Source organism: Mus musculus, chromosome 12, assembly GCF_000001635.26.
Source record: "Mus musculus strain C57BL/6J chromosome 12, GRCm38.p6 C57BL/6J".
Taxonomy (NCBI): Eukaryota; Metazoa; Chordata; class Mammalia; order Rodentia; family Muridae; genus Mus; species Mus musculus.
In genome coordinates this window covers 27,442,738-27,456,124 of record NC_000078.6, presented here as the reverse complement: position 1 = coordinate 27,456,124, position 13,387 = coordinate 27,442,738, and positions in this window count along the sequence as shown.

The window sequence follows — 13,387 nt, the reverse complement described above, 5'->3', positions numbered from 1 at the left end:
GTGATCTCTCCAGTTTCGTTATGAAGGCACTCAGTGCTACGAACTTTTCTCAGTGCCACTTTCATGTGTCCCATAAATTTCTGTATGCTGTGCCTTCATTTTCCTTGAATTCTAGGAAGTCTTTCATTTCTTTATTTCTTCCTTGATCCAAAGGTCATTTAATAGAGAGCTGTTCAATTTCCACCAGTTTGTAGGCTTTCTGTTGTTTCTGTTGTTGCTGAAGTCCAGCTTTAATCCATCGTTGTCTGACAGGATACAGGAGGTTATTTTAATGTTCTAGCATCTGTTGAGGCTTACTTTGTGACAGACTTTCTGGTCAATTTTGAAAATGTTCTGTGAAGTACTTAGAAAAAGGTATATTCTTCTTTATTTGGGTGAAAAGTACTGTAGATATCTGATAGGTCAATTTGATTCATAACATTGGTTAGCATCATTATTTGTCTGTTTAGAGTTTGTCTGGGTGACCCGTCCATTGGTAAGAGTAGGGTATTGAAGTCTCTCACTATTAATATGTAAGGTCCAATTGTGATTTAAGTTTTAGTAATTTTTTTTTTACAATTGTAGTAATGTAGCAATGTTTCTTTTACAAATGCCTTTGTATTCTAGGCATAGATATTAAGAATTGAAATGCCATCTTGGTGTTTTTTCCTTTGATGTGCATGAAATATCCTTTATCATCTCTTTTGATTAACTTGATTTGGAGTTTATTTTGTTAGATATTAGGATACCTACTACACTAGCTTTCTCCTTTGGTCCATTTGCTTGGAAAAATATTTTCTGACACTTTTCTCTGAGTTCATGTCTATCTTTGTTGCTGAGGTGTGTTTCTTGTGTGCAGCAGAATGAAGGATCCTGTTTTCAAATCTTTCCGTCTATGTCTTTTTATTGGGGAATTGAGTCCATTGACATTGAGAGATATTAATGGCCAATGATTGTTAATTCCTATCATTATGTTGGTGGTGGTGGTGGTAGTGGTAGTAGTGGTAGTATGTGTGTGTGTGTTCCCCTTCTTTGTGTTTTACTTGTGTAAGATTATTTATTGCTCATGTTTTCATGGATATAATTAACCTCCTTGGAGTTTTTCTTCTAGTACTTGCTGAAGGGCTGGGTTTTTAGATAGATATTGCTTAAATTTGACTTTGTCATGAAGTATCTTGGTTTCTTATCTATGGTGATTGAAAGTTTTGCTGATAGTCAGTGCTGGCATCATGATCTCTTAGAGTCTGTAAGACATCTATCTAGGTTCTTCTGACTTTTATCTCCATTGAGAAGTTGGTTTTAATTCTAATTGGTCTGCCTTTATATATTACTTGGCCTTCTTCTCTTGAAGTTTTTAATATTCCTTTTTTGTTCTGTAGGTTTAGTGCTTTTACTCTTATGTGGTAGGTGTTGGAAGACTTTCTTTTCTGGTCCAATCTATTTGGTGTTCTATATGCTTCTTATACATTTATAGGCTTCTTTTTCTTTAGGGTAGGAAATTTTCTTCTATGATTTTCTTAAATACATTTGTGGGGGAGGGTTGAGCTGGGACTCTTCTTCTTCTATTCCTATTATTTTTAGATTTGGTCTTCTCATAGTGTCCCAGATTTCCTGGATGTTTTTTGTTAGATATTTATTAGATTCATCATTTTCTTTGACTGATGAACCCATTTCATCAATCCTATCTTTAATGCCCAAGATTCTCTCTTCTATCACTTGTATTCTATTGATGATAGAACTCTGAAGTTCCTGTTCACTTATGCAGATTTTCCATTTCCAGAGTTACCTCAGTTTGTGTTTTCTTTATTACATCTTTTTCCATTTTCAGATCTTGAACAGTTTCCTTCAACTGTTTGTTTTTTTTCTTGGCTTTCTTGATTTATTGATTGCCTCAATTTTACTTTTTTTGTCTATTCCACAATATCTTTATATTTTAGGATTTTTTTCATTTACTTTGTTATGACTTCTGTCATCTTTATAATGTTGGTTTTAAGGTAACTTTGTGCTTGAGTTGTGTTGGAATATTCCGGTCTTGTTGTTGTAGGATAGCTATGCTCTGGTGGTACAACATTGCCCTGTTTATTGTTGATTTTGTTCTCATACTAGTATAGGCATCTGGGTTTAAGATGACCATGGGTCTAGGTGCTGATTTCTGAGTTCATATCTGCTGGATGGGTACTTTGTTCCTTGATTTCTGTTTCCTCTGGTTTTCTGATCTTTGTGGCCTGGATTTCTGGTGGCCAGTATGACTTCTGACCAAGTAGGGAATGCTGGACTTATAGAAACTAGCTTGGTCTTTGGTGCAGCAGGGGGTCTCTGCCAGAGTTGTAAAGATGTGACATGATAATGAGGAGAAGAATGGGAATTAAGGGCACTGAGGGAGTGAAGGGGATGTCTACTAATGGAATGCCTATCTATGGTTCTGAAAGGCTGTATGGTCTCTGGTCCAATAGAGAGTCTCTGTGTGAGTTCACCTACCTGTTTTTCTGGCTTGCTTGACCTGCAACTCTTCTTCAAACTGTAGTAGTCTACACCAGTTCTGACTGGCATGGCCTGCACCATAACAGCTGAAGTCCACAGAAGTTGGAGAAAGGGACAGGCAGTGGAGTAGGGATGGAGGTGGGCAGTGAAATGTGTCTTTGGGAACTGAATCTATGAAGTATGGGCAGTTCCACAGGTAGAAGAACAGCTCACCTGTTCTTGTGACTGGAGTGAATTAATGTGGAGGTCTGCCTAGAATCAGGGACCTGCAGCAGGGTGGACAGTGAGGCGGGATGGAGGTGTAGTGGAATGGGTCTTCAGTAGCCTCATCTAAGGAGTGGGCAGTTCATCTGGCATGTGGGTTGCTTACCAGTTCTTCTGACTAATTCTTTGATTTTTGTTAAGAGAGGATCTCTTGTAATCCAGGCTGGCCACAAATTCACTCTGCGACCACCTATGACCTTAAACTTCTGATCATCCTGCCACCATCTCCCATGATGGATGTTCACTACCACACCCAGTTTTACATAACAACTGGGAATAAGCCAAGAGCTTTGAGTATGCCAAACTGAGCTACATCAGCAGCCCATAAAACACAGATTAAGTCAGCACTCCATTGATACAAAATGGAGCACTTGTGCTGGTTAACAAAGATAGAAGGTTGGAGTTTATAGTTCCAGAGTCCTAGCCTGAGATCAATCAGTCAGAATTTTGGTTCATCAAGGCAGGGGCCTGTCACAAAGTTAAAATACTCACACCATGGCAGGAAAGCAGGGGAAAGAAGAAGAGGTAATAACTACCAGGGCATGCAACATTTCTCAGTGTCACAACTCTAAGGACCTAATGCCCTCCTACTGGACTCCACCTTTTAAAAGACCAGTGACCTCCCCATAGGACCACCCTGGGGACTAAGCCTTTAATACAGACTGATACCCTGGCAGTGTGGACTGAACTACATTTTTCATCCTATAACTTGAAGGGATTAAGATAATGTCATATGGAGACTTCATTACCAAGTAAAATGTTTTTATGCCCTCGAGACAAATGAAGTTTGATGCCTCTCAGCATACGTGTGAACACATCGTGAATGTCCTGTCAAGAAGGATGGGACTTCAGAAACAGGAAACCCTTCCATGTCATTTGTCATAAGAATCTTCTACTGGGCACAGGCTAATCATAATGCCTCCCACCCCCATTTAGCTCCATAAATTTAAGAATAGATCTAGGGCAAATTTCCCTTCTAACAGTCAAAACCATCTTCTTGTGATTATAGTCACTCAGTAACTGTTGACATCCTGAGAGTTCAAGTCTAAGTCATCATCTCATCTCAGAAAGCAATGACACCCAATGAGTAAAGTATGATATGCAGATGTCCAGACAGTATCACACAAGAGAGGGTTTAAAAGCCATTCACAGAGTCTGCCCTGAATTCAAGGAAGCCTGTTCACATAGCTACTGTCTCCCTAGGGTCAGCTAGAAACTGCCCTGGAGTGCACAGGTGTTGGTGAGACTTTTCTTTTTTCCTGCCTGGTCTACAGAAGGGAGGGAGTAGTTTATTTTCTCAGTGAGAAAGGAGTAGGTAATCTAGGCACAGGATTCATGTATGAGCTGGGCCACAAATAGGGGGTTGGCAGACAGCCCTACCCAGGCTCAGATTCTCCGTCTGTCCGTCTGTCTGGTTTCCCTCAGTCTTTGTCTATCTGTGTCTCTCTGTCTCTGTATGTCTCCCTGTCTGTCTCTGTCTTTTTCTCTGTCTCTCTCTGTTTTTTCTTTCTATGTTTCTCTCTGTCTCTGTCTCTCTCTGTCTCCTGTCTCTGTCTCTGTCTCTGTCTCTGTCTCTGTCTCTCTCTCTCTCTCTCTCTCTGTGTGTGTGTGTGTGTGTGTGTGTGTGTGTGTATGTGTGTGTGTGTGTAAATGAAACTACAAGAGGGATTCTGAGAGGTGAGGGGAAATAATCTTTAGGGAGAAAGAAAACAAGAAGGCAATGTGAAATACACAAGATGAAATCAGAAGGGGAGGGGGAACTATTTAAAAGAAGGAAGGGAACCCATGGGGGCAAGAGACATATGAGAGCAGTAAGTGAAGAGAAAAATTATAACAGAGAATTGTGACACAGGGGGACGAAGATGCCATGATGAAACCCATGAGTAACTTAAAGAAAATTTAAAAGAAATGCTAATTTGCTTCAAAAAGACTTTCATACATTCAAAAAAATTGATCCCCATAGGCCTAAACTGTGAGAAATGCTAAAGAAAGTCCTCCCAGCAGAAGCAGAGCTGGTCTCCATGGGCCAGCAAGGGAGCTCATGGGGTAAAAATGCTTGCCAACCTGAGTTAGAACCTCAAAACCTGTATTTTTAAAAAGCCAGATGCTGTGGGGGCATATCTGTGGGGGAGAGGGGGAAGGGGGAGGGGGAGAAGGGAGAGGGAGAAGGGAGAGAGGAGAGATACATACATGCATGCACATATACTCACACAGATTAATAATGGAAAATAAATATTTTGTATATGAATGAAGTAGATTAAAAATATTTGTTCCATGTTAAGGACTAAGGAACCCTAGGAAATGATGCTTACCATCTCAGGGTGGGACTTTCTGCTGTCTACTTGCCAAGAGAAAGGCTGGAAAAGTACTTCCTACCCCAGTTAATGTTATCTTTGAGGATATGAAAGAAGGGATTGGATTTTCTTCTCTGCGATGAAAGCAGAGGGAGGAGAAGAGGCTAAGGTTGGAGTTACCACATACCTACTCAGGATTTCTCTATGGAAAGCTAGTATCTCATGTCTGATCCCTCAGGGTACCAGCTACTCCGGGTAGCTACCACAGGGACCTGTAAAAGCAGCACATTGTGTTCCCTGCTCAGCTCTACTCAGCCCACTACACTTAGAACAACTGTCTTTGGCTAGGAAAAGTAAAGGCTGGGTACCCAAGAAATGGACTCATGAGCCAGGCCAGGTTCAGGCCTAGGTGGGATACCGAGAGGAGCTAACAATAGAATGTAGTTGGAATTGTTGTTATGAAGTGATCTTGTCATTTGTGACTTTGTTAATCTAGCACACACAATTGTAGAAGGAGAACCAGAAGAAGAGAAGGATAGAGAAGAGGAAAAACAGAAACAAGGAATTAAAAAAAAAAAAGAGGAAAAAGAGAGGGGGTGCCTTCTAAGCTGGGACCAGAGATCAGTGATGGTGGGCATACTATCTCCTGAAGATTCACCTGGGTCTCTCTGAACAAGAAAGCAAGGTGATCCAGGAGGCACACATGCTTGCAGACCCAAGAATTTTCCAACAGAGCAATTTGAATTAGGTATATTTATGTGTGACTGCAGAGGTGGGTGTGTACAATGTCTGTGAATATACATTAAACTGCAGTGATATGAGATTTTGAGTGATGAGATGAGTGATATGAGAATCTTCAGGAGATAGTATGCCCACCATCACTGATCTCTGGTCCCAGCTTAGAAGGCACCCCCTCTCTTTTTCCTCTTTTTTTTTTTTAACATATGAGTGAACATGTTTATAGCATTTCTCTGTGTTATGCATTCTAGTGATAAGGATGTGTTAGGCTCATGTGTTTACATGTAGTAGGCATGTTTACATGTAGTTTACATGTGTGAGGGAAGATAAGGCATATGTGTGTGGTATGATATACAATGTCTGAGGTGTACCTTGTATATGTATCAAGGTGGCATGTGTACATGTATGTGCAATGTAGTATGTGTATTGTAATGTGATGGTGAAGTATGTGATGGAAAGGCATATATAAAGTGTATGTAAGTATGTGAGAGAGTGTGTGTGTGTGTGAAGCGTGAAGTGGGGAAGTGACCTTGCACAGAACCAAGATAGATAAGAGGACTACATGGGGAGGAGGGGCAGAGGAGGAGCCTTCAGTGAAGAAATGGAAATGAAGGACAAGGAGAAACACATCAGCTTCCTCTCCAGCCTGAAGAATGTTGGTGCCCTGACAGGGTAAGAAGTCTTCTCACAGTAGAGAAGTCTAAGGCCCTGGTGGGAAGGATAACTAAGAACTTGAGAAACAGGTGCAGAGGTGCAGAGATGAGATGACATGTAGCCAAAATCCTAAGACATCTATTCCCTGTTCCCAGTAAAGCCAATTCCTATATCTAAAGACCACTATCCTGATACTGTGATGGTCAGGAGGGTAGCAATAACATCTATAAAATGCTATTTTCTGGTCAGTTTAAAATGAAGGTGTAAATGCCTAAAAGGAGCCTATCAAATGGAAGCCCCCTTGAATTATGAACGAAGCTGATGCTATTCGTTTAATTTTCAGTGAACTAGTTATAGTTTCTTGCTCAAAGTCCCTGAGCTGAGGGGTAAAAAATGCAAAACCAGGCTACTCAACACTCCGTGCTCCTGTGAATACTACACTAGGCTCCCTGAAGCACCCCGGCCTCCTCTTCCCCTGTCAGAACCTCTTCTCTGCTGACACCATTGCGTAGTAGGTCTATCACTGGTTATGAATATTTTAGAGCCAGGATGAGGCCCCAACCAAACTTTAAATATCATATGACTGACTTCAGCCAGGTCTTTTACATCCACGACCTAGCATTTGAGCAGTGGCCAGTCATGGTTGGTGTTTAATAAGTCTTAATAAGCACAACATTATATTGATTAATTAACTACTGAAAACAATCTTTATTTAATTTTATTTAATTTTAGATCACTTCTCAGCCTTTTGGCTACGATCAAATGTAATTTTATTTAAGCCTTTTAAACGAACATGCACTTGGTGGTACAGGCTTTGCTTCACTAAAGTGTTCTGCTCTCAGATTGCCTAATGAAGAGAAAGCTACCTAGTTGTGATGGTTAATTTTGATTGTCAACTGGATTGGATGAAGGAGTGTCTAAGAAGGGCTGGCCAGATCACTAAGCAGATAAAGGCAGTTTCAGAGAAATTTGCTTACCCTGGAGGTCCTTGGATACATTCACTTAATGGAAGGAGAGAATTGACTCCCACAAATTCTCTGACTTCTACACACATAGCATACATCATACCACACTAAATGGGTAAGCAATTAAGTAAAAAATAAATGCAGTTATTTTAAATGGATAATGAATAAGTGAAGCACAATTCTGGGTTTCTTTTTCAGGGCCTCTTCAGAATGAAGTAACGGAGGAGACAAGACACACCCCAAGCAGAAGCCAAAGCATCCCAAGAACTTCAAGACTGAAGGAAAAGGAAGAAGCCAGCTGGGAAGAGCTTGTCTCTTACTTCTTTTTGGTCTGACCAGATGTGAGCGAAGAGCCTCATGTGACCACAGCTGGAACCTTCCTTTTCACGATGGACTCGGTTCCCTGAACCAGAGGCCAAAATAAACCCTCTCTCCTTAACCTGTCAGGCGCTTAGTTACAGCAGTGAGCAACGTATCCCAGTGCCACAGGAGCAGAGTGAACCTGCAGAAGCCACGTTGATTCCAGTTAGCACCGAGTCCCCAGGACCTCAGAGGCAAAGAAACAATGGTAATTTCTATTTCTTCATGAATGCAAAAGAGAGCAAAGGAACAAACAGCAGTCGTTTTATCGATTCACTTTCTCTGTGAGCCATTGACAACATCTATGGCATTCCCTGGGCCTATTACATGATGGGCTTCCAGCACTACAGACCTGGTTTATGTTGGATTTTCTGCTATAGCATGAACTAGACATGGACTTTGCTAATCAGTATTTATACATCATGGATATTTGCTAATATTTCTTGGAAATGTTGTCAGAGAGTTTTTACTTAAAAATCTGAATTTATTGCATGATTCAAGAACTTAAAATAATTAATTCATTACCCAAACTCTTCAAATAATTGAGAATTTATGGAGTACAGAATAGAATGGAGACTTGCCTTGGTGGTTATATTTAGAGTTAAATTTTTTTTTAATCCAATATCTTTAACTAATTTTGTGAAGAGGGAATTAAAGTGTTCCCTGGGGGATGTTCTTATAAAACAATACTGTCAAAATAGTACATAAATTACAAGGTCCTGCAAATTCAAAATATTACATCACACAGAAGGAATGAGTCCTAGTCTCCCACAGCATGAGAGGGGAGCTACCATCCAATTTTTTAAGAACAGAAAATAGATCCCCAATTGGTTATCTAATACCAAATGCTCAGTTCTAAAATAATATACATACAAGTATCATTAGTTATATGAGCTGAGTATGTTGTCCTTTGATATTTATGAACACTTATGCCTCTGTAGGGGCATGTATGTAACAACAGTCAAAGAAACACAGTCCATGAATTTGTGAGAAAGCAAGGAGACTCTTGAGGAAGAGCAAATAAAATAAAAGGTAAGGGGGAAGTAACTTCATTATATTTCAATTTCAAAATAGAAAAAACGGTATTTTGAACATATCATGTGATAGATGGTTCCTAATACAAAAAAAAATGATGTGCACACAATATGCTAATTACCCTGACTTGCCTCGAATTATCACCATGCTGCCCTGCAAATATGCACAATCATGAGACATGATACATAGTCTCAAATATTTCCAGGTTGGCACCCACACTGATTGGCCCACACACTGATTGGCAGGCTGAGCAGACTGATTTTCTGCACTGTCCGCACCCAAGCCCCTCATTCTTGGCTTTAGGCAGATTCCCATTCAACTGCATCACAGGCTGTGGAAGGAAGTAGTAGCCAAATATGGGTGTGTGTGTGTGTGTGTGTGTGTGTGTGTGTGTGTGTGTGTGTGTGCTGCAGGTTATTCTCTGATTGACATTTCATCCAGCTGTCATTAAAATACACCTGTTTGATTTTCTACAGGACAAACAAAATGCCCTTGATACAATTACAGTGAACAAAGGGCCTCAGTTAGAAGGTCGATCTTACACAAGGCTAGTCATGGTTTTTAAAACATAGTCTGAATTCTTGTACTTATTCTCTAAGGCTGTAGAGCTTCTTTTGAGTCAGATTGGGGAAAAAAGAAAAATAATGCACACAGCTTTTATTCTGAATCCTGTGGTGCAAAGATCTCAGTCCCACCTGTGTGGTTCCTATTCTCCTTACTGTGATGGATCCCCAAAGAAGCAACTTCAAGGGGAACTGAATTATTTTGGTTCACAGCTTAAGAGGGCGCAATTTACTAGGGCAAGGGGGGGGGGGCAAGCAGGACCTATGATGCAGCTTTGTACATCTTCTCGGAGCAGGCAGCAGACAGAACGCTGGTGCTGAGAAGCTTCCAAAGTTTTGCCTTTTATTCAATCCTGTACTCCAGTCCATGGCATCTGCCCACAGTCTATGGGGGTCGCCCACCTTCAGGGGATTTAGTGTAGGTGTTCCTCCTCAGCGATGCCTTTCCAGAAACTCCCTCCCAGACATACCAGGGAGAATCTCACTCATACCCCAGCTATTTCTTATCCCCAACAACTTAGAAATCAGAATTAGCCATTGTACCAACAAACTGAGAAGTCTTCGTAAGATACCTTGGCTCAGCATTCCTTCTCATGCCCTCCGGTCTTAGTGACTCTTGCTCACTTCCTATGATATAAGTATCCCAAGGATGCTTCTGCCACCATCCCTGCATCATACTGTGGATAATCCATGGTACAGAGTCCCTGCACTGAAGCCGCTGATCCAGTGGTGCTCCCACACATACCACTGCTGGGCTCCTTCCTCTCAATCTGATAGGAAAGTCTGTTCCTTCCCTCAAGTTCTCGTGTGTGGAGAGTTGGGGAGACTCTAGAAAGCAGTTTTAGGAACCAACAGTCTCTCCAGTTTCCTGTCAACATCTCCCCTTTCTGCTCCCATGGATGGGTTGAGGGAAATACGAGTGCTTTTAAGCATCAGACATTTCCCACCAGACCTACTGCATAGTAGCAGCACTTGCCATATGCTGTCTCTATTTACAGATAAATGTGATCTCATCATCCTCTTAAGAGTCCCTTGTTTCCTTTACATCTAAGCCCCTCTGTCCACTCCCTCCTGGAATCCCAGTCTTTCAGAGATATTTCAGATCTGAGACTAGAGACCAATTTAATGTCTTCTTCACATGTTGTCTGGAAATTAGATGTGACTGATCTATGATGTTCCGCCATACTACTCATATTGCTGAGTCCCACTACACCTCAGCTGGAGCAGTGCCCTACATCCACACCAGGCCGTCTCTCTTGGTTTCTCTCTGGAAAGATCACTCTGCTCTGCCAAGATTTACTGGTGCACATGAGGACAGTAATGAGCTGGCCTCAAGCAAACAGAACTGTGAAATGGCCCTGGTAATCCATGGGGCTAGCCTGTCTCCTCTGTAGCAAAAACTCAATATGTTTCACAGTGGGGACATAAGCAAATGAGAGACACGGTGTGCTTTGATGACAGGGAACAGTCAGTACGATAGAGTTGTCTCAGCCCAAGCTTGAAATAAGAATCTAATAAGAGCAGAAAATGATTTTAAGATCTGTACTGAGAAAATGCCCTTTAGAAAAGCAGGATAATAAAACCTGAAAAACATCTGCTCTGCCCCGATAGACCATGGCTGGTGATAGCCACAGATAGAGTGCTTCTGTGCCTCCCTGTGCAGGGCCAGGGATAGAGTGCTTCTGTGCCTCACTGTGCAGACTAGCAGATGACCTGAGCCACTTACTTGTGTAGCTGTAATAAGGATTTTGCAGCCTCTTTTAGACAGACAGCTGGTGAGAGGCTACAGGATCTAACCTGTACCAGATTCTCTCCGCATGTCTTGTATAAAAGTCATTTGTTGTGCTACAATTTTTGCACTTTAAGAGCTAGCTACACCTCAGTCAGTAGGAGAGCAAGCTGTACATTGGGCTGGAGCCCATGGTCTGTGAGCACTATGTTCCTAGTCTCAGACATGCTCAGTCAATGGTTCTCCAGGGCTTCATCCTAATATTCGGCAAGATATGGTGTCCACCCCATTCTCCACTGCCTCTTGTTTTTTATGTTGGATTCTAGAAGCAAGTTAGAGCCTACTAGGGATGATTGGTCTATAAGGTGCAAATAACTGAACAAGGAGAGGGCTAAAGACATGGTGCTGCGGTTACAACATGAGCAGGCACAGTTTTCGAGACATACTTTGGACAACTCACAACCCTCTGTAATTCTAGCTCCATTTTTTGGCCTCTGCTGCAACTGTATACAAGTACATGTAAGCCCTCAGACATATCCACATACATGAAAGTAAATACATGCTTTTAAATAAAGACACACTAAGAGCACCATGAATACTGTTGAAGTGTAAGGAAATGGCTGAATCAAACAAGAACTAGAACATGCCAGCAGGGCCAGCAAGATGGCCATCCAGAAACATTTTATCATGCAGTCCTAACTATCCTCATAATTCACAGTGGAAAGAGAGAACTGGTTCCTGGATGTTTCCTCTGATCTTCACACATGCACTAAGCACATTGTGTGTAACAAGTCCCCCTTGAACATGTGTACATGCATGCACACGCTAATGTGCAATACATTTTTTAAACAAAAGAGTAGAGACTAATACAAACATAACAAGGAACCGTGAAAACTGTTGCTGTGAAAGCCAACATGCACTACCCTCATTCTGCAGACTGCCCTCGGGTATACCGAAGCCCAAGGGCACATGTGTGTGAGGAGTGAAATTCTAAGTGAATGGGGAGTGAAAGCTGACCTCGAATGCAGGAGCCTTTTCTCCATGCCATAAGGACATGCCTGTTTCTAGGCATCCTGCACGTTTTTTACATTACATGGTTGTTACACAGCTTAATTTTGCCTCTGTCACATCTTCATGATCTCATGCTTTCACAACTATTTTTTGTTTAGTCTACATTGCTTTTATTTTTCTGGCAGATGTCTTCTCTGCACCATTCCAAGCCCATCAATAATCTTCCCATGCCCCATGTCTATGTGAGCTCTTCCCTGGATATCTTCAGGAAAATGTTGCATGCTTCTACCTGTACCCATACCTTGCTTTGAGGATGTCACATTTGTCCACTGGCCCTCTTGTTCATATCTCATGCTACAAGGAGATCTTTCACATTTCTACAAGATGCTAAATACTCTGTAGCTGCCAATGAACATTATGGAATGCATGCGTGAATTCACTTTGAAAATATAAAGGTCCTCTAGAAATGTCAGCCCTGGGGCCAGGGTACAGAGTTTTAGTCAGAGATGCTCTTTGTGTGGAGACCATATTCTGCCCTGTGCATTCTTTGTCATCTCTTTCCTCTTATTATTAAACTAGCAGCTGGCCTCCAATATTCCCTGAGATTCCCAACAATGCTTACAGATTGCTTCCAGAGTCTCTAACAGTCTTTGGGAACACTGTGGAGTAATTGGTGCCTCAAAGATGTGACTTCTCTAGGTGCAGAACTTGGAGGGTTTGATCTGTCCTGATAATAAATAACAGAAGTCATTTCTCCAAGCCAAGTTTGGTGTTACACATCTGGAATCCTAGCATTTGGGGGGAATGATATAGAAGGCTCCTAGAGTGAAGGCTAAACTTGGCTAATGAGATCTAGTCTAGCCTGGGTTCCATAGACTCTTTCCCTAAATAAGCAAATAAATAACAGAGAAACGGAAAGTTCTCAGTTCAGCATCCAAACCCAAGCATGCAGGAGTTTCAACTCTGTTCTTGAAATCGGGAGCATGAACATGACATTGTGGTCCATGTAATCCAGTGTCACCTAGTGGGAAAATCCTTAGAACTACCTAACAAATAATCTCATGTCTCCTTCCTGGTAGAAGACTTTCCTCCGAGCTGTGAGCAAATCCCTGACAAGAAGCAAGTTAAAGTCAGCATGGTTTAGTGTAGCTCATGGTTTAGGGTTCACAGTTCATGGTGTAAGGAAAGGAATGGCAGGGAGTCAGGCCCTGTCTGTAGCAGCGTGAACTGGGGGCTGCCTGCTCACATTTTGGTGCATCAGCAGAGAAAGGAGAGCGCTTATCTGCCTGGGTTTATTTGAGTTTTTCCTTTCTC